Raw genomic sequence first — 19,252 nt, 5'->3', positions numbered from 1 at the left:
GTGATTTTTTTTTTGAGTTGTCATTGGGCAGCATTAAGAGATTTGCATCAAACATCTGTGGTAATAATTGACCAATAGAGCCAGTTCAGAAATGGTTTGCAGAATTAATGAGCAAGGGCATTTATCTAGATTGTTGATCAATATTTGTATTGATAGTTGAAACTATATTTACTGAATTAAAACTACACAACTATGAATGTTTATCTTTGTCAACTCTTTCCATTACAGTAATTTAATGTATACAATTGGATTTATTTTAAACAAAGTATGGCTGGAGCAAGTAAGAATTTCAGTCCATATATACTTGTGTGTATGTCAATAAATTAATTGTTACTCCACAAGATTAATAAATGAAACTTTCAGTTAAATATAAACTGGCTTCTAAACAAACATTGCTTGATACAAAATTAATGTCTCCAATTCAAGAATTTTTGACTTTTCCTTTTGCTTTTCCTCACTATCAATTTCCCCCTCTTACAGGCACATGGACTATACAATTCTACCTTCTCTCACCCCCACCCCTCCCCTTGGTCTGCATTTTGAGTATTGGAAATGACTAAAAGGTTAAGTTTCATGTGTTCATTTCATTGTTGTGTACCTATTCCTTTGCAGAGCAATTTGGATGTTATCCAGCTGCCTGGCAGGCAGATGTAGCTTGTTTCTTATCAAAAAAATTCTAGTTGGAGCTCATAACTGGAATCTTCTTGGCTTACTCCTGGCCTTGGGATCTAGAAAAGATCTGCAGACCCCATTGTGATGTATCCCCACAAGTCCTTTCATGTGCTTTCTATGTGATTGACTTTAGATAGGCTTCAGATACTGGTGGGTTTTCTCTTTCCATCCTATTATTTGTTTAACCTTAAGCCAGACTGATAAAAGTTGAGAGACTTCAGTGACAGGCGTTGCATTCTTTTGGACTGGCCATGGTTTGATTTGCTCTGTTATCTCCATCAATCTGGAGAGTGGCAACAACAAAGATTCTGGGAGAAAATTAAGGAAGTTCTCGAAGACCCTGAAAAGGTGGCTCTTCTTAGACTGTGTCTCCAAGGTGATGCACTGATGCCTAAAAACAGAGATTTCTAGAAGTCATTATAATGAGCATGTTTAAAAAAATACTCTTGGCCACTCTATCAGGAAATACTAGTATGGGTTCAATGAGCTCACCATTTGAAAATACCAATAGTTCCTGGATTGGAATCTTCCTGTCAAAATTTTGTTTCCTGAAGGCAGATGCTGGTAGATTCCTCGGCAATATTGAGGCTATATGTGGTCCAAGTACTTGAAGGACCACACCATGAGAACCAATAAGTGAGGCGAACTTCCCAAAGAGAGAGAGAGAGAGAGAGAGAGAGAGGAAGGAACACTTGTGTGTGACCCTGGTACTGTAGCTGTACGAAGATGAATGAGTCATTCATGAGGATGGGAGGTATTTTGAATGGGCCAGTAGCATATGTGGAAGTGGACAAATCTATGCAGTTGCTGCAAATTTGGATTGGATGGAGGCTGAGGTTTGAATAAAGTCTCCTTTAACCACATCTACCTCAGCATGTCAGAGGAGAAGCAATTTGAAATCTGGAAGAAACTTTTTGCACAAGATGTGCATTTTTTTTGTATTCCTTGCTTGGCTGTGCACCCAACTTCAGTTACCTGAACAATGTACAATAAATTCAACATTACTTTCTGTAGACACAACCACGTGAGTCGGCAATGACGTCTTTTGAAGAAACTGTACAAGAACAGTTAAATCAAAATTTTAATAGAAATGCTGAAAACACAACATGCCAGGCAATATGTATAAAAGGAGAAAAAATGTTTCTGGTTTAATTTATGGCTCCATTTTTCTTTCAATAGTGTAGCTGAGTCTGCTGATGTATCCCACAGTCCTAAAGTATAATGTGCCACAATAGCTTTCTTGGTCTCGCTCTACCAGAGTTTTTTTTTTTGTTTTACTTGTCTTTCCCTCATTGTTACAGAATACTAATTTTCTCTCTTTCCCAGTTCTTCGGAAATCTCTCTTGGACATGGAACATTAACTCTTTCTCTGTCCGTGACTGCTTCCTGACCTGTCGAGTGTTTGGGTATTTTCTAATTTCATTTCCGATCTCCACCATCAACAGTTTTATTTCATATTTAATTTTTACAAAATCAAGTGTATGTTGTTCAAGCAGGAAAAAAAACACCTCTTCACATGTTGTTTGTGATTAAAGGGATATGTCAACCTGACCTTGTTTTCTTTCTCTGCATTCTCGCGTGGTAGAGAATTGCCTTTCTTGGGGTACAATTTAATAGATGTGTGTGCTGACCTGATGGCATGTGCACAGATGCCTCCTTTGAGATTAGAAATCTGGCATGAAACTTGAGCTTTACTTCCTCTCTTCCTAAAGGTGTAGTATCATAATGTCATCCTGATCGAGATAAGCATTGGTGTTTGGGTCTTCTCCAATCTTTGTGTGTGATTATAGACTTATTGATCACATGGAGTGACTGACTTAAACTTTTAAAATATTAAATAAAATCAGGGTCCATTAATAGTAACTTGTGCAATGTATTTAATTGTACATAATTTTATATTGTATAAATGTATTAATTTATTGGAAGGAAGAGATGGTTAATTTGTTTATTTGACTACCATTTTACATACCTGAAATGATCTTGGAAGGTTTCTAATCAAATTGCCATGCTCTTTTATTGGTGAAAAATTTGAGTTTCCTCAATAACAACTTGTCCACCCTCAAAGCAATATGCTCAGTCTAATGGAAGGTGCATATAATTATTGTGTCTGCAAGATGTATAATAATTGATTGATGGTTGCATATTGTAGCTACAGCTGTTGTATATTAAAGAGATTGTGGGAGTTCCTCAGGATTGGAGATGACTTGCTTCCATTGTGGTTTTGTGGGATCTACTGAGAAAGCAAGTGAACATTGCGGGGTTCTGAATTTGTATGGGATTATGGGAATATCAGAGGTAAATGAGTCTTTAGGCCATCTTTAAAATGAACCCACTCATTCTCTTTGGAATTTCAGCCATATAAGGAACTAATGCTCCTGGAATAATTTTCTAGAAATGCAGTTGAAGACTTTATTTGGCTAATACAGTGCAGAAAAAAAAAATATTTCTGGCCAGCAGGGTAGCTATAAAACTAGAAGCTAATTCATTACATGACCAACTATTCTTTATTTTTTTTAAAGCGGCATTTTTGTTATTCTCTGGAGACTTGCAGCTCTCAGGTTTTTCTCTTCAATTACCTGTTCAATTAGTTTTTTTGTGCTTATTGTTTTATTCCAGCTATTACAAGTCTTGCTGAAGTATTTGACTCATTGATTACTCTTTTCTACAATTGCTGCTCGACCTGCTGAGTTCCTCCAGCAGATTGGGTTTTTTTGCTTGAGATTCCAGCATCTTGTGTATCAACTAAAACAAAGCAACACAGATTAGCAAGGAAAATAAATGCAAACCCAGGCAAATATTTATTTCCTCTCCACCTCCCGTATTTTTATTCAGGCACCTGCTGCTTTTTGCTCACACCTTGACGAAGGGCTCAGGCCCAAAACACTGGTTATTTCCCTTTGCTTTCTATAGACATTGCAGGATCTGCTGAGTTTCTCCAGCACCTTTGTGTATTGCCTTACAATCACATCATACACAGACTTTCCTGTTTAACTCCAAGGTTGGGATAGAAATTAAAAAATAAGGGAGTTGTTCTAAACTTGTGTTGGGCATTAGTCAGCCTGTTCAGAGTTTGGTGTACAGTTATAGTTGTTGACTACACAAAAGAGTCTGGAAAAACAACCAACTGAAAAACCTCACAAAGATAAGCGTATACAGAGCCGTTGTCATACCCACACTCCTGTTCGGCTCCGAATCATGGGTCCTCTACCGGCACCACCTACGGCTCCTAGAACGCTTCCACCAGCGTTGTCTCCGCTCCATCCTCAACATCCATTGGAGCGCTCACACCCCTAACGTCGAGGTACTCGAGATGGCAGAGGTCGACAGCATCGAGTCCACGCTGCTGAAGATCCAGCTGCGCTGGATGGGTCACGTCTCCAGAATGGAGGACCATCGCCTTCCCAAGATCGTATTATATGGCGAGCTCTCCACTGGCCACCGTGACAGAGGTGCACCAAAGAAAAGGTACAAGGACTGCCTAAAGAAATCTCTTGGTGCCTGCCACATTGACCACCGCCAGTGGGCTGATAACGCCTCAAACCGTGCATCTTGGCGCCTCACAGTTTGGCGGGCAGCAGCCTCCTTTGAAGAAGACCGCAGAGCCCACCTCACTGACAAAAGGCAAAGGAGGAAAAACCCAACACCCAACCCCAACCAACCAATTTTCCCTTGCAACCGCTGCAATCGTGTCTGCCTGTCCCGCATCGGACTGGTCAGCCACAAACGAGCCTGCAGCTGACGTGGACTTTTTACCCCCTCCATAAATCTTCGTCCGCGAAGCCAAGCCAAAGAAGAAAAAGAAAAATAGTTGTCATATGGCATTTTGTAAAAAAAAGATGTAGACTCACTTTCAAAGGTATGAGAGGAAAGGATGAAGATTCGGAGAGTTTTTTTGGAATGGTGATTAAATAAATGTTTAAAATAAAGAAATATTTTGACAATTATAGAAAAGTTTGCAATCATAAGGAAGAGAATAAATAGAGATCATAGAACCCCTGGAATCCAGCACCTCTGGAGATTAGTAGTTGCAAGATGACCATATTTTCCAGTTGCTAAAGATTGCATGGATTGGCAAACTTAACGGCAAGGCATGCCAATTTTAAACTATTTCATTATTTTAAAAAATTTATCATCTTCCTTTTTTTTAAAGCCGGTTGCTTGAATACTGGACACCTGGGACTTTATGGCTGTTACCAAAAAAAAACTTCAGAAACTTTAAACAGATATTGGTAAGAAAGTGGAACTTGCTACCATAGAATGGATGAAGTGGATGGCAACATGTATTTAAGGGGTGGAGGGAGAAGCAAGGTAGGGGGGGGGGAGGGAGAAGCAATGAGGGTTATAGGATAGAGTTGCATTTGGGGAAACAGGAAGAGGATTAAGTAGAGCTTAAAGAGCTATGTTATGGTTTCACTGAGTGGCCTGTTATTGTTGCCTCATATCCTTTACATGGAATTATAAGAAAAAATCTATTAATAATGAAAGGTTATAGTGGCACCTTGAAACATGATGAAAACAGGGTTAGAGTAAAGAAATTCAGGAGCCTGCGTCTTTTTACTTCATGTTGGTGATGGTCCTAGCATAAATGCAGGTAAAATCCCACTTCTTGTAATCTGGAGAAGTTATTCCTGTTTACAGCATTTGGAATTGTAATTCTCTGTCAACTCTCTGTTTTTGGCTTCTAGTCGAAAGAAATTACCCCAAAGACCATTTCTCTATTCTGTAACTCATAGTAAAGGTTCCAACAGAAGTTTGAACTATTAACTTTCAATAGTGTATATCTCTCAAGAATGAATTAAAATATCTTGCTTGTGGACATGCTGCTCTGGGTAATTTTTATTGTAACACACTTTTAAAATGTATAGATTCAAGTTCAGCAATCTAAACATCTTGGACTCTCATATGTACAAAACAATATTTATTTATTGCACATGTATTGTTTGCTGTGTTATGTTTGGTTGTGTCTGCATGTTTTGCACCAAGGACAGGATAACTCTGTTTCATTGGGTTATACTTACAACCTGATGACAAACTTAACTTGAACAAGTAGCAAAGTGGTTTTTCCATTATTCTGTTGACATTAAAATAGCAGATCCTTCATCACAATAGTTTTAGTGAAAGATTTATACCTGAAATATGATCTCTGATCTTTCTTTTATGCTCTCTCACCTGCATTTTTTTGTTTATTTTTTGCATTTGTCACATTTTGTTCAAGGAGTAGCATGGCAGTTGTGTGTTAGTGCAAAGCCTTTACAGCACCCATGCTGTCTGTAAGGAGTTAATACGTTCTCCCTGTGTCTGCATGGGTCTTCCCTGTGGGCTCCGGTTTCCTCCCACTGCTCGAAACATACCGGGGGTGCAGGTTAATTGGGCGGCATAGGCTCGTGAGCCAAATTTGCTTGTTTCTGTGTTGTATGTACAAATTTTTGAAAATGAATCACAGGTCTTTATCAGTACAGGGCTTTTGTAAGTAGTCGTGTAACTCTAATTATCGTTGTTTTAACCAATTGCGTAATAGAACAGTTACTTCATGCAATTCACCATTAGTTTCTACATTGCTCTCGAGGACTGCTGATCATCCGAAATGTTGTTGCAGAGGCCCCATATTCCTGGTTCCTGAGGCTTGTGTTGCCTTTCTCCCAGAACTGAAATTTATTATTTTTCTTACCTGTTTCCCATCTTGGCATTCCTCACGGCTTGGTCCATGTTGCTGTTATAAGCCATTAATGCTCGTAGGTGATGGTGGTGCAGAGTTAAAAAGAGAGAAGTTGAGAAGACCAAAAGCTATGTGAAGGGAACATGAAACAATAGAAAATAAGAGAACAGGGAAAACTTGCAGATGCTTGCATCAGGGCATTGTGCATGAAAGCAGCGTACAGATGAATTTGGTGTGTAATTGGGCTTAGTAGGATGTGCTATTTATCAATATTGTTTTTCCCTCACCCTTGTTGATTAATCATTTATTTGGAATTCATTAAGAAATAAACCATCAGAGAAAACTTTAAAAGATTTTAATATTGTATGTCAGTCAAAGGAACACAATATATTATTGAGTTATGCAGACTTACTGATTTTGATATCATGGCACTCTGTCGTAAATATTTGCACTCCTGAAAATTTAAATCAATAAAAATTGAAGTCGTTTTTAAAAAAATTTATTTAATTGTTGGCATCATTACAGGAAAAAAAATGAATAAAACATTAATTAAATATCTATCACCAATGATACAAAAAAAGTACTTTGATATATTTTTTCCCACCCAAAAGTAAGAAAGGAAACACCTACCATTTAATATACAATAATATTAGCATAGACAATCATTAATTGTTATTTTAAAAATTACTGATTAAGAGGAGTGGATAAGATAGAAGAGGTGGATGAAAACTTATCCATAAAATCCATATATGGTTTCCAAATACTGCAGAAAATTTCAACTCGATTCCTTAAACTATACATAATTTTTTCCAAAGGTATACAATTTTGCATCTCATTAGACCAACTACTTAATAACATTTCCATGATATTGCTATACATTTCTTTGCAGCTGCTATTGCAATATTGAAAAAATTTTTTTGCTATTTGTCCAATTTAAATTTGAAATAAATTGTTGATAATAGATATTAATTTTAAACCTTCAAAAATAAAATCAATTCTGCGCAGCCTACCTGTGCCATTTAATGTGTAGTGAATCAAAGTGATGGCAGGCAACCATTCACTAAGTAAATAGAATGAATACGAAGTGAGGGAATGGGATTAATGGAATAGCTCCAAGACACTGAACAAACTCAACGTCAAAAGACCCCTCTATTCCCTAGGAAAATATAACAACATAAAGATTTAAAGTCAGATTTTTCCACCCAAAATTTTGATTTTTCACTAAAAATTTAGAATATTAAAGTCAGAGCTGGAATTTATTACCAGTTTCTCCAACTCGGGTCCTTTTTTTCCAGTTGCTTACCCCCTCAGCCCTTCAAGATAGAATGGTTCCCTAGATATACTCACATTTTCAGAATTACTTATTAGAGTATCATAAGCTGTACTAACTGATCTCCTTTCTTAAGAGCAGAACAAAATAGAATACAGCTATTTGAAAGCTGCAGCAATCATCAAGGATTCACTCCACTCAGCTCTGTCCTCACTGCTGCCATCAGAAAAGGGGTATAGGGGGAGGTCATGTGATGCACCCTTACGACTCCCGGGAATTTTAATTTAAAAAGTATTAATTAAATAAAGTTTTTCCTAAAGTTATTTTAAAGTTCCTCCATTGTGTCGATAATGGGGGAGCGGGTGGTGGGGGGGGGGGAGGGGGGAAATGCCACCGAGAAAAGAAAAAAAACTTTAAACACTACTCCAAAAGAAAAACGTGAACTGAAGAATGAAAAAGAGCGTGGGCCTACCTTTTCAACGAAGCCTGCCACTGGAGTTTCTCCTGAAGCTGCTGGGGCCAGCCCTGGAGAGGGACTGTCTCACGGAGCCATCCCTGCGGCTCTCCGCAAAGATGGTGCCATCAGGAAAGCCACCTCCGCACCGCTCATGCCCGCTGTGGATGAAAAAATAAAGGAAAACAATCTTCGTCCTTCTTAAAGGGCCAGTCCAGCGCTCCAGTTGTGGAGGAAGAAGAAAACTTGCCTGGTATGAAAAATATTCTCATGATTCTGCGAGTGAAGAGGAAGATACAAGCACAGAAGAAGAATTTCAAGGCAAGACAGTTTTTTTTAAAGAAAAAATTGATAAAATTGAGACTAAAATTGATAAATGCAAATACTATGGAAAATATTTTTAAATTTTTAACTAGAAAATACAAGTTAGAATTGATTTAACCAAATCAATAGATAATGTTTCACAAAAGGTTGATAAATTAGAAGAAAGAATTCAAGATGACCGTGAAAAAATTCAACATATTACAGAAAGAACAAATGTTAATGAGGACCCTGTTATTACTTTGGTTTTTCTGAATAAAAAATTATTGGAGAAAGTTGATATTTTGGAAAATTACAGTAGAAGGAATAATCTTAAAATTGTTGGAATGTCTGAATGCAAAGAAGGCCAAGATGTAATTCATTTTTTTCAAGATTGCACACCAGAAATATTTTGTCAAGAAAATTTCAAAGAGAGAATTTTGATTGAGAGAGCCCACAGAGCACTCCGTCCAAAACCAGGACCAAATCAGAAACCTCTGTCTATATTGATCAGATTTTGAAATTTATCAAGACAGAGAGAAGATGCTTGGTTTGGCATGCATCTGCAACCTTTATCATATAAAGCCTTATTAAGCGGATTAAACTCTTTCCTCCTCTTCAAAAGAGCTTGACTCAAATCTGGATTTTAAAAAAATCTCATCATCCTCGTAGTTTAAAGGTCCACGTTCTTTAGCTCAATTAAGGTTTTTAGTTTTTAGGTTCGTTAAAATTAGACCATCATGGATAGATATTGAATTAATAAATAAGATAGAAGTTCGACCAGATGAGTTTATTTATAAATGTGATTTTAAATCTAGAGTAATAGATAAGGAAGCTCTGATATTAAAACATTTGTTGAATATTTGGAATAAAGTTAAATTAGAAACTGATGGAAATGTTCTGTCATTTAAAAACACTATGATATAAGGGAATCTCTAAATTTGGAGATTGTTATGATAATAATTGATGTCTTTTGATCAATTAATGTAATACATTATTTTGTTATTTTCAATTGAGGGCTTTTTTAAGAGAGAAACTAGGATCAGAAATTATTTTAAAAGATCTTTCAGATTTGGAGCAAATTATGGTTGATGGAATGATTACAAAAATTTATTTCATTTCCATTGCGTATGTTATTACAAAATCAGACACCTAAAGTAGACTTGTTTAATTCAAAAGAAAGATGGGAAGGAGACTTGGACTCTATAATAGATCAACAAGACTGGCAAAAGAAGTTATGACAAATACTATTAATGTACGATAGAGATTACTTCATTATAATTTTTTTAATGCCAACCGTATAATACTCAGACATTGAGTAGATGGAGATCGGATTTATTGGATCAATGTTTTAGATGTGGAGCAGAAACTGCAACTTTTCTTCATTCTCAGTGGTCTTGTTCAAAGGTCAACCCTTTTTGGATTTCAATTAGTAAATTTTTGTAACGGATAACAGGATTGAACTTTCCTTCATATCCTCAATTACTTCTGTTAGGAAATTTTAAAAGTTTCACTCCTAAATTATTGCTGTCAGATTTTCAATTAAAATTTGTTACATTGGTTTTAGTTTTAGCAAGGAAATGTGTCACTGTAACACGGAAATCTGATGTTTCATTAACATTCGATAGATGACATGCTGAGATTCAAAGTTGTATTCCATTACAAAAAATTACATATCATTTAAGAGATAAATATTATTTACTTTTGCAAATTTGGGGTCCATATGCTAAAATGATGAAATTAAAACTATGATTTTATTAATTTATTTTTCCTGATCAGTGAAGTTTTCCTGAAGGTATAATAATTTTATGATGTATTTGAGGTCTCTGAGTGTCAACTGATGCAATCAGAAATAATTATTTGTAATCATTTTATAATGAAATATCATATTTTAGTTTTGGGATTAGATTAGTTTGGGGGGGAGGGTGGGTCAATAGTGGGTTTTTTCTTTTTAGTTTTTCTTTTTAGTTTTTCATTTTAGTTTTTTTTAATATAGTTTCAGCATATTTATTAACGTTTTATTGTGTTACTCTGGTATAAAATTGTTAATTCGATATATGTTGAATAAATAAAATATTCAAAAAGAAAAGGGGTGTAGGTGCCACAAGACTCGTTCTACCAGGTTTGGGAACAGCTGCTACCCCTCCACCACAAACTCAATCAGAAGCCCCTTTTCCACTGGCACCTTGTCCCAGGAATTAACGGGGAATTAACCAGTTAAGAGTTCTGTGGAAAAGGAAGACAATCAGCACGCCGGTGTCAAATAACGTCAAATCACGCTGGGGATTGATAACCTCTACCTCTACTCGTATTCTCGGTGTCAGCTGATGCCAACGTGCTGATTAAACTAGTGGAAAGGGGACAGTAGAAAGTCACCCATTTCTGGTTGAAGGTAGTCTCTCCTATCCCTGGGGATGAGTTGTGTTCAATGGAAAAGCAGTCAGTGTACTGGTTATAGGTGACCCAGTGAAAGCATCACAAAGAACTTCCTATCCCAAGACACTGCACAGCTCTACTCAGAGCATGGTTTTATGAAGATGACTGTAAAAATGAATAATATTTGTGATGAGGTTTCTTCTGTCAAGAAAGATATTTCTATCGTTAAAGTTGATGTCAATAGATGTTTAAATATGGTGGATACATTTCAAGATAACTTTCTAAGAAAATTGAAGGTGTTTTTCAAGATTGTAGAGAACTAGTGGAACAAAATAGAGAGAAAATATAAAAAATGGAAGATTCCTTTGTTGGATGGGAAATTCAGAAGAAAGATTTATTGAAGAAGATTGACTTTGGAAAACCAAAGCTGTCGGAATAATGTTAAAATAGTGGGAATTCCAGAAGGCATTGAGTGTTCGGATCCAGTAAAAAAAAATTAAAAATGAATCCCTGATGCATTATTTGTCAAATTTTTTCCAGGTGGTTTGGAATTAGATAGAGCACATCGGGCTCTAAGAAGTTAACCATATCCTGGTCAACCACTTCGAGCTGTTTGAAATATCAAGACAGGGAGACAATTTTGCGAGTTGCGGTCCATAATGCACGTAGATATCAGTCACCATTGATGGTGCAAGGTAATAAGGTCTTTTTTTATCCTGATTTCAGTCAGGAGATTATTAAGAGATGTAAAGAATTCAATTCTGCGAAAGAGGTGCTTTGGAGAAAGGGATACAAATTTTCTTTTCAATATCCCAGGACACTGCACAGCCAATTAACTGGAAAAGGACTAGAGACTTGTTTGAGGACTCTTAGTTTGCACATCATTTATTATTGAATATTTGTTTTCTGTATTGCACAGTTTGTTTACATTTTCTTACTTGAATTTCTCTCCTTTGTATCTCCTATCTTTTCTGGAATACAGTTTTTTTGCACTAATGATGAATAGAAATTCTGCCTGGCCTGCAGGTAAAAGAATCCACTTGTAAGTGATGTCATTTTAAATTTGGACATCCAGCACGGTAACAGGTCCTTTCAGCCCACGAGCCCATGCTGTTCAATTATACCCAATTAACCTACAAGTCCCAGTACACTTTGAGCAGTGAGAGGAAACTGGAGCGCCTGGGGAGAACCCACACAGACATGGGGAGAAAATACAAACTGCTTTCATATGGTGCAGGATTCGAACCCCAGTTCCAATGACTAGTGCTGGAATAGCGTTGCTCTAACTGTGCCGCCCGTAATCTCTGTACTCTGACAATAAATCTAAACTTTGAATTATCTCGACTCAAAAGGTTCCATTCAACAACTTAACTTCAAATGTAATATTTCCTGTTTCAACATTTTCTACTTCATCTATATTTCTTATCAATTTCCACCATGTTCATTCACAATTTGCCCTCAAACCTTTTTTGCTGCATGCATTCCCATCTGATGTTCATTGTATTGACTAGACTTATTGAATCCTTGCCCATCAACATTTTCAGTGCAATTTGATTCATTGCGTACCACATACAGACTTGGCAGAATTCATTTTAAACAATTGTGAAAAATAAAAATCAGTTTATTATCGGACATTTATTTCAATTTTATGGTTTGAAATCTTCAGGCAAAACAAGGGAGAAGATTTATGACAGGATACCATTGGATCAATCTCCTTTTGGTCCCCAAAGTTCTTGTGGTTGCACAGGTTCCTTCAGCTCTTTAGTTGAGTGCAGCTTTGGAGTTATTTGGGGGTGGCATGGTTGGCATAATGGATAGCACAGCACCAGTGATCGGGACCAGACCAGGGTTCGAATTCCGTGCTGTCTGTGAGGAGTTTGTACGTTCTCCCGTGTCTGCAGAGGTTTTCTCCAGGGACTCTGGTTTCCTTCCACCCTTCAAAAATGAACTGGGGTGTAGGTAAATGGGTGTAATTTGGGTGGCACAGACTTGTAGGGCCAAATTGGCCTGTTACAGTGCTGTATGTCTAATTTAAATTTTAAAAAATAATTTAAATTTAAATTAATTTTGTTTAATTGCAACAATTTGGTATAACTGAACATACTCTGCCTCCTTTTTGCGTTTAGCTGCTTATCTACAGGCAAACCTGAAGGAAATTTTGAAACCATGTGATTGATCAAAGGTGACCCAAGTATCTTTAGTAATTTGGGTTTCAATATAAATTTTTAATACTGTAAAATCCCCATTATCCAGCACCTATGGGGGCCACGGATGCTGGAAATGCAAATTTTCAGGTTGACTGAGACTCGCTCTTCCAATGCTTAACTAATACACTTGCATTAAGGATACACTGTTTAAAAGACAGTGCAAACTGTAATTTGAAAATACAAATCTGTATTGTCGTCTTTAGTTATGTAACATTCACCTAATTAATTTCTGTAACGTACAAAATTTAAATTTAAATTCGATCCCTGATCGCTAGTCCCTGTAACAGCATTGCGCTAACTGTGCTGCCATTATAATGAATCCCTTCCCCCGATTTACAGATAAAACTTTACTAATATACTGATCAGGCCCTCGGCATAACCTGACTCAATTCTGCTTAAGTGCCCCAGTCAGACCCTCGGCACCTTCCTCATGCTGACAACCCGACTCACCTCCACGCAAGTGTCCTGGTTAGGCCCTAGGCACACCTTCCTCACACTGATAACTCGATTAACCTCCATGAAAGTGGCAACAGCGAAGAAAATGCATGGGCATTGAGGAGCATTCCTAGATCAGCAGGGCAAACCTGTGCGTGTCCAAAGTAGTCTCAGTGCTTCTCCCGCAGGGTCTGTCTGCCCAGTCTTATTTATTTGAATTTATTTATTGATTTCCTCACCCTTTTTTTTGCCAGTTCTTTGAGTTTCATGTTGATTGAATTCCAGATAATGGGGATTTTATTGTGTTTTTTTTATAGCACCTGTTTACATAGAAACATAGAAGATAGGAGCAGGAGTAGGTCATTCGACCCTTCGAGCCTGCTCCAACATTCAACGAGATCATGGCTGATCTTAAAGTTCAGTACCTCGTCCCCGCCTTCTCTCCGTAACCTTTAATACCCTTATACTGAAGAAATAGATCTAATTCCCTCTAAGTGAGCTTCTTGTCTTTCTGCTCTATTTAGGCATGCAGGACAGTTACAGGCGCTTCCATCCCACAAGCCCATGCCCCTCCCCCCCACGCCAAACACCAATTAACCAACAATCCCTGTACATTTTGAAGGGAGTTAATCCCTGCAGTCACAGGGAGAACGTACAAATTCCTTACAGACAGTGCTGGATTCGAGCCTTGGTCCCTTGCACGGTAATGGCATGGCGCTAACCTCTTTGCTAACTGTGCCACTAAATGCCAGTGGGGCTATTAGTTGCCATCTAACCATACAGCATTTTGTATATCAATGATGTAGCTTTATCTCTTTGTGTTCTTTTTATAATTGTACACTAAAAATGATGTCTTTGTTTCTTTGGCTTGGCTTCGCGGACGAAGATTTATGGAGGGGGTAAAAAGTCCACGTCAGCTGCAGGCTCGTTTGTGGCTGACAAGTCCGATGCGGGACAGGCAGACACGATTGCAGCGGTTGCAAGGGAAAATTTGTTGGTTGGGGTTGGGTGTTGGGTTTTTCCTCCTTTGCCTTTTGTCAGTGAGGTGGGCTCTGCGGTCTTCTTCAAAGGAGGTTGCTGCCCGCCAAACTGTGAGGCGCCAAGATGCACGGTTTGAGGCGTTATCAGCCCACTGGCGGTGGTCAATGTGGCAGGCACCAAGAGATTTCTTTAGGCAGTCCTTGTACCTTTTCTTTGGTGCACCTCTGTCACGGTGGCCAGTGGAGAGCTCGCCATATAACACGATCTTGGGAAGGCGATGGTCCTCCATTCTGGAGACGTGACCCATCCAGTGCAGCTGGATCTTCAGCTGCGTGGACTCGATGCTGTCGACCTCTGCCATCTCGAGTACTTCGACGTTAGGGGTGTAAGCGCTCCAATGGATGTTGAGGATGGAGCGGAGACAACGCTGGTGGAAGCGTTCTAGGAGCCGTAGGTGGTGCCGGTAGAGGACCCATGATTCGGAGCCGAACAGGAGTGTGGGTATGACAACGGCTCTGTATACGCTTATCTTTGTGAGGTTTTTCAGTTGGTTGTTTTTCCAGACTCTTTTGTGTAGTCTTCCAAAGGCGCTATTTGCCTTGGCGAGTCTGTTGTCTATCTCATTGTCGATCCTTGCATCTGATGAAATGGTGCAGCCGAGATAGGTAAACTGGTTGACCGTTTTGAGTTTTGTGTGCCCGATGGAGATGTGGGGGGGCTGGTAGTCATGGTGGGGAGCTGGCTGATGGAGGACCTCAGTTTTCTTCAGGCTGACTTCCAGGCCAAACATTTTGGCAGTTTCCGCAAAGCAGGACGTCAAGCGCTGAAGAGCTGGCTCTGAATGGGCAACTAAAGCGGCATCATCTGCAAAGAGTAGTTCACGGAAGCAAGGCTGTGTTCTCGCACCAACCCTCTTTTCAATCTTCTTCAGCATGATGCTGAACTAAGCCATGAAATACCCCAACAATGAAGACGCTGTTTACATCCGGTACCGCACGGATGGCAGTCTCTTCAATCTGAGGCGCCTGCAAGCTCACACCAAGACACAAGAGAAACTTGTCCGTGAACTACACTAAAAATGATGTATAGTAGTCTGAAAAAGTTTGACTTGGTCCAGATTTATGGTCACTACTTTGCATTGTTGGCTTTTGCTTCCTAGCAAAATGATTGACTTTGAGTGCCTTTGGTATCCTTTTCCATCACTCATGAAGCAGTTTTGAAATGTATGTAGTCGTGTAGTGTAGGAATTGAATACCAATTTGTGCACAGAAGTTTCTACAAAAAACCATGATAACAAGCAAATATGTTTAATTGTGTCAAGCTGTATCATAAATATTAACCACAGAACCTGGTAATGACTGTTCTTTGAAATAATGTCATGTTGGCCTTGGGGAAGATACAAATCAGGTGTAAAATTAATTTTAGTTTATAAAAGAAAGTCTGCAGTTCAAATTTTATGGGTCTTCAGTTACAGTATCTATGCAAATGAAAGTATTTTTATTGATTTTTAAAAAATAATGAGATGTATGTGGACAAGAAAAAATCAAAGTGAATAAAACTTGTTTGGGTTGTTATGAGAAGGGAATGGTAAAAAAAAATTACTTTCTTTGCTCTCTGAAGGGATTTCTGTGGAATTTTTTCTCACTTCTCCCCATCTGCAATCCCTGCTGATCTCAAGCTTTATGACCATATTCTCACCCAGGCTCACTTCCACAGCCACAATGCCTTGCTCGCTCTGCTGTGCCCCCCCCCTCCCTTATCCACCTATTACCTCCTGCCTTTGGGATTGTTCTCCTACCCCTCCCCTTTCCCCTACCATTTTGTTCGGGTGCCTGCCAACATTTTCCCACGCCTTGATGAAGGGTTTAAGCCCCAAATGTTGCTTGTGTACCTTTATTTTTGCTATATAAAGTACACTGTTTGACCTGCTGAGTTTGTCTAGGATTGTGTTTTTACTTCAACCACGATGTCTGCTGACTTTCATGTTTGTCCAGCTCTAGACTTCCCATCAGAAATGCCAGTTCTTCCTGAGTTGTACTTTGCCTGCAACCACATCTTCTTTGCCTTGTTAATAGTGGTGGTTTGGCTTTTTCAATGTAATTCTTGTTATAAACTGCAATTTTCTCAGTAATTTTGAGCTACTCAAATAAGGTAGCTGGCTCGTGAAATAAACAAGTATAACAAACACTGGACTGAATTTATGAAAGCAATCTGTCATAAGACTGTCCCAAAGACAATTAAAGTACAGATGTGGTATATTAATTTCTTCAATCTTTAGTAAAGTTCTGCATATTTTTATTTGCTACATTCTTTAAAACATAACTTTACAGTAATAGCATCTGCGACTTACTTAAAATACCCAATGAGTGTAGCAACTTGGTTTTCTTAAAAAAATATTAATTATGTATCACCAGGTTCAACAATGAGGCTAGTCTCTAACATTAGGGAACCCAATGTGTAGTTTTGAATGAAAGGTTAACTGTATATATGGCTGTTTTTCAATATTTATACCAGTTGCTTAGCTTACAATGTATTTTTTGTCCAGCAACCCAATTATTTTTTATGATTTTTTTGGTAAGTCTGAGAAAAATGGACTGTACAGTTTCACTCACCACCCCCCCCCCCCCCTCCCCACCGTCACCCTGGCACCTTCCCCTATGGCCTCAGGAAATTCCACATGTGCCCACACTCCTCTCCTACCACCATTCAGGGGCCCAAATAGTCCTTTCAAGTGAAGCAACGCCTCACCTTATGTATCCACGAGAGTGATCTTCTGCATCTGGTGTTCCCTTTGTGGCCCTCTCTATATCAGAGAGACTGGGCGTAGACTGAGAGATCACTTCACTGAGCACCTTTTCTCTGTTTCCATCAGTGATAGAAATCTCCCAGTGGCCAACCTTTTCAATTCTGTGCCTCACTCCCATGGCCTCGTTTATTATCCCACCAAGATCACCTGTAAATTGGCTGATTTTCCATTCTGGGTACTCTCCAACTGGATGGCATTTACATTGACTTCCCCAATTTCTGCTAGTCTACTCTTCTTCCTCCCCTCCCTTTCCCTTTATCTTCTTTCTTCTAGTTCTTCACCCCTTCCCTCTCCATTCACAGAGCCGTTCCTTCTTCCCCTGCTTGCTGGTGTGCCCTCCCTTATCCACTAATTGCCTCCTGCCTTTGGGGCTGTGCTCCTTCCCCTACCTATCCCCCTCACCATTTTTGTTCAGGTGCCTGCTGACATTGTTCCGTGCCTTGCTGAAGGCTTCGAGCCCTAGTTATGTATCTTTACCTTTGCTTTTTGACCTGCTGAGTTTCTCCAGCATTATGCTTTTACTTCAACCACGGTGTCTGCAGACTTTCATGTTTTACTTCTGTTCAGTTTCATTTTTGTTTGTCTCCTAAGCTAACATTGGCATGTGAAACAATAGTACATTGAAATTCTATGCTTAAATGAACAATCTCTGAAGGGTAGCGAGTCCTGTGTTACACAGTCCCTCCCGGAAAAACAAATCACAGTTCTTGTGCCTTACCGCATATGCTTCAGAAATTCAGAAACACTGCTAAGAAACAATTCTGGCAACCTTTTAAAAAGAAAGGGATGGGAATACTCATCTGGCCAGGCAGTTTTCATGAGAGAAGACTTGTGGCATTGATGTGATTTTTCTCACTCCACTGATATAGTTTCAGTATTTCTGAGAGTTCCTATTTATATTTTAGACTATTAACATCTGCAGTTTCTGTTTGCTTCATTGGAGACAGGTAATTTGAAGAAATGAGTCAATGTACCTGGTCTTCCTCAATGATCTAATACAGGGGTGGCCAAACTGGCTTAAAGTAAGAGCCACAAATGTCAAACTTCAGTTATTTAACAGATGGAACAATCACATGCCACTAAAACTACGATTATGAGCAGTGGCTCATACAATTCCTGTCTCAGCCAACATACTGTATATGCCTTTGTACATTTCCACCTAAAATGGAGGTTTTGAGCAACACCCTTTGTATAAGATGACACTCCCAAATCTGGTACATGCCACTGACCAATGGTTGCTGTTAAAAGCAAATCACAATATCGTAATAGGGTGATGAGGTTGGTGTAGCGATTAGCACAACGTCTTTGCAGCGCCAGTGATCGGGACCAGACTGTGGTTGAAATCCGGCACTGTTTATAAGCAATTTGTATGTTCTCCCCATTTCTGCATGAATTTTCTGTGGGGGCCTCTGGTTTCCTCCCACCGTTCAAAATATACCAGGGGTGTAGGCTAATGGGGTGTAAATTGGGTGGCATGGACTCATAGACCAAAATGCCTGTTACCGTTTTGTATGTCTAAATTTAAAAATTATAATTTCAAGGTTTTAATTTTATTTGGATATTTTAAAATAAACCACTTTTGGTTCCTGTAACAGGCCATTTAAAGCCTGTACATAGATGACAGCAGTCAGATCAGGCAAGTGGACATGGGGAGGAGCGCTGAGACTTTGCAAATAACTAGCGGGGTATGCGCAAAATTGCATCAGAGCTGGCAGGAAGATGACGGCAGTGTTATGATTTTGTTATGAAGATAAGAATTATAGACTTTATGCAGGATGACCTCGATTTTTAAGGTGACTTTTTTTGAAGTTTAAGATTGTCCTATATGACGACATATGATTTTTCCATGAGTGGCTCATTATATGTCAAAGAGCCGCACGTGACTCGCTAGCCATGGTTTGGCGACTCCTGATCAGGTACATCAACAACTGGGCATGCATTCTCCTTTCTCCATCACTTTTTTATTGGTGTAATTATCCCTTTTGCATGATACAAATTCATGGATCATTTTTGTAGAGTTTGGAATTTATCGGCAATGCACTTTTATTTTACAAATTAGGCAGAATATTTCCTTTTCAAATGCCAAACTGAATAC

General features: G+C 38.7%; 1 protein-coding gene across 10 annotated transcripts in view; it reads left to right on the top strand.

The window, feature by feature from the left end:
- The window catches only part of LOC138759003 (casein kinase I), a 120,581-nt gene that overhangs the window by 24,149 nt on the left and 77,180 nt on the right, over positions 1-19,252 (top strand). The window contains exon 2 of one of the 10 annotated variants that reach the window (XM_069928742.1): positions 11,269-11,423. The exons of the other annotated variants lie outside the window; for them this stretch is intronic. The gene's annotated coding sequence lies outside the window, so the exon portion shown is untranslated. The remainder of the gene's footprint in view (positions 1-11,268; positions 11,424-19,252) is intronic. 10 annotated transcript variants of the gene reach the window in all.

The sequence above is a fragment of the Narcine bancroftii genome, chromosome 3, assembly GCF_036971445.1.
Source record: "Narcine bancroftii isolate sNarBan1 chromosome 3, sNarBan1.hap1, whole genome shotgun sequence".
Taxonomy (NCBI): domain Eukaryota; kingdom Metazoa; phylum Chordata; class Chondrichthyes; order Torpediniformes; family Narcinidae; genus Narcine; species Narcine bancroftii.
The sequence above is the reverse complement of the archived record's forward strand: the minus strand, read 5'-3'. Positions and strand labels throughout refer to the sequence as shown.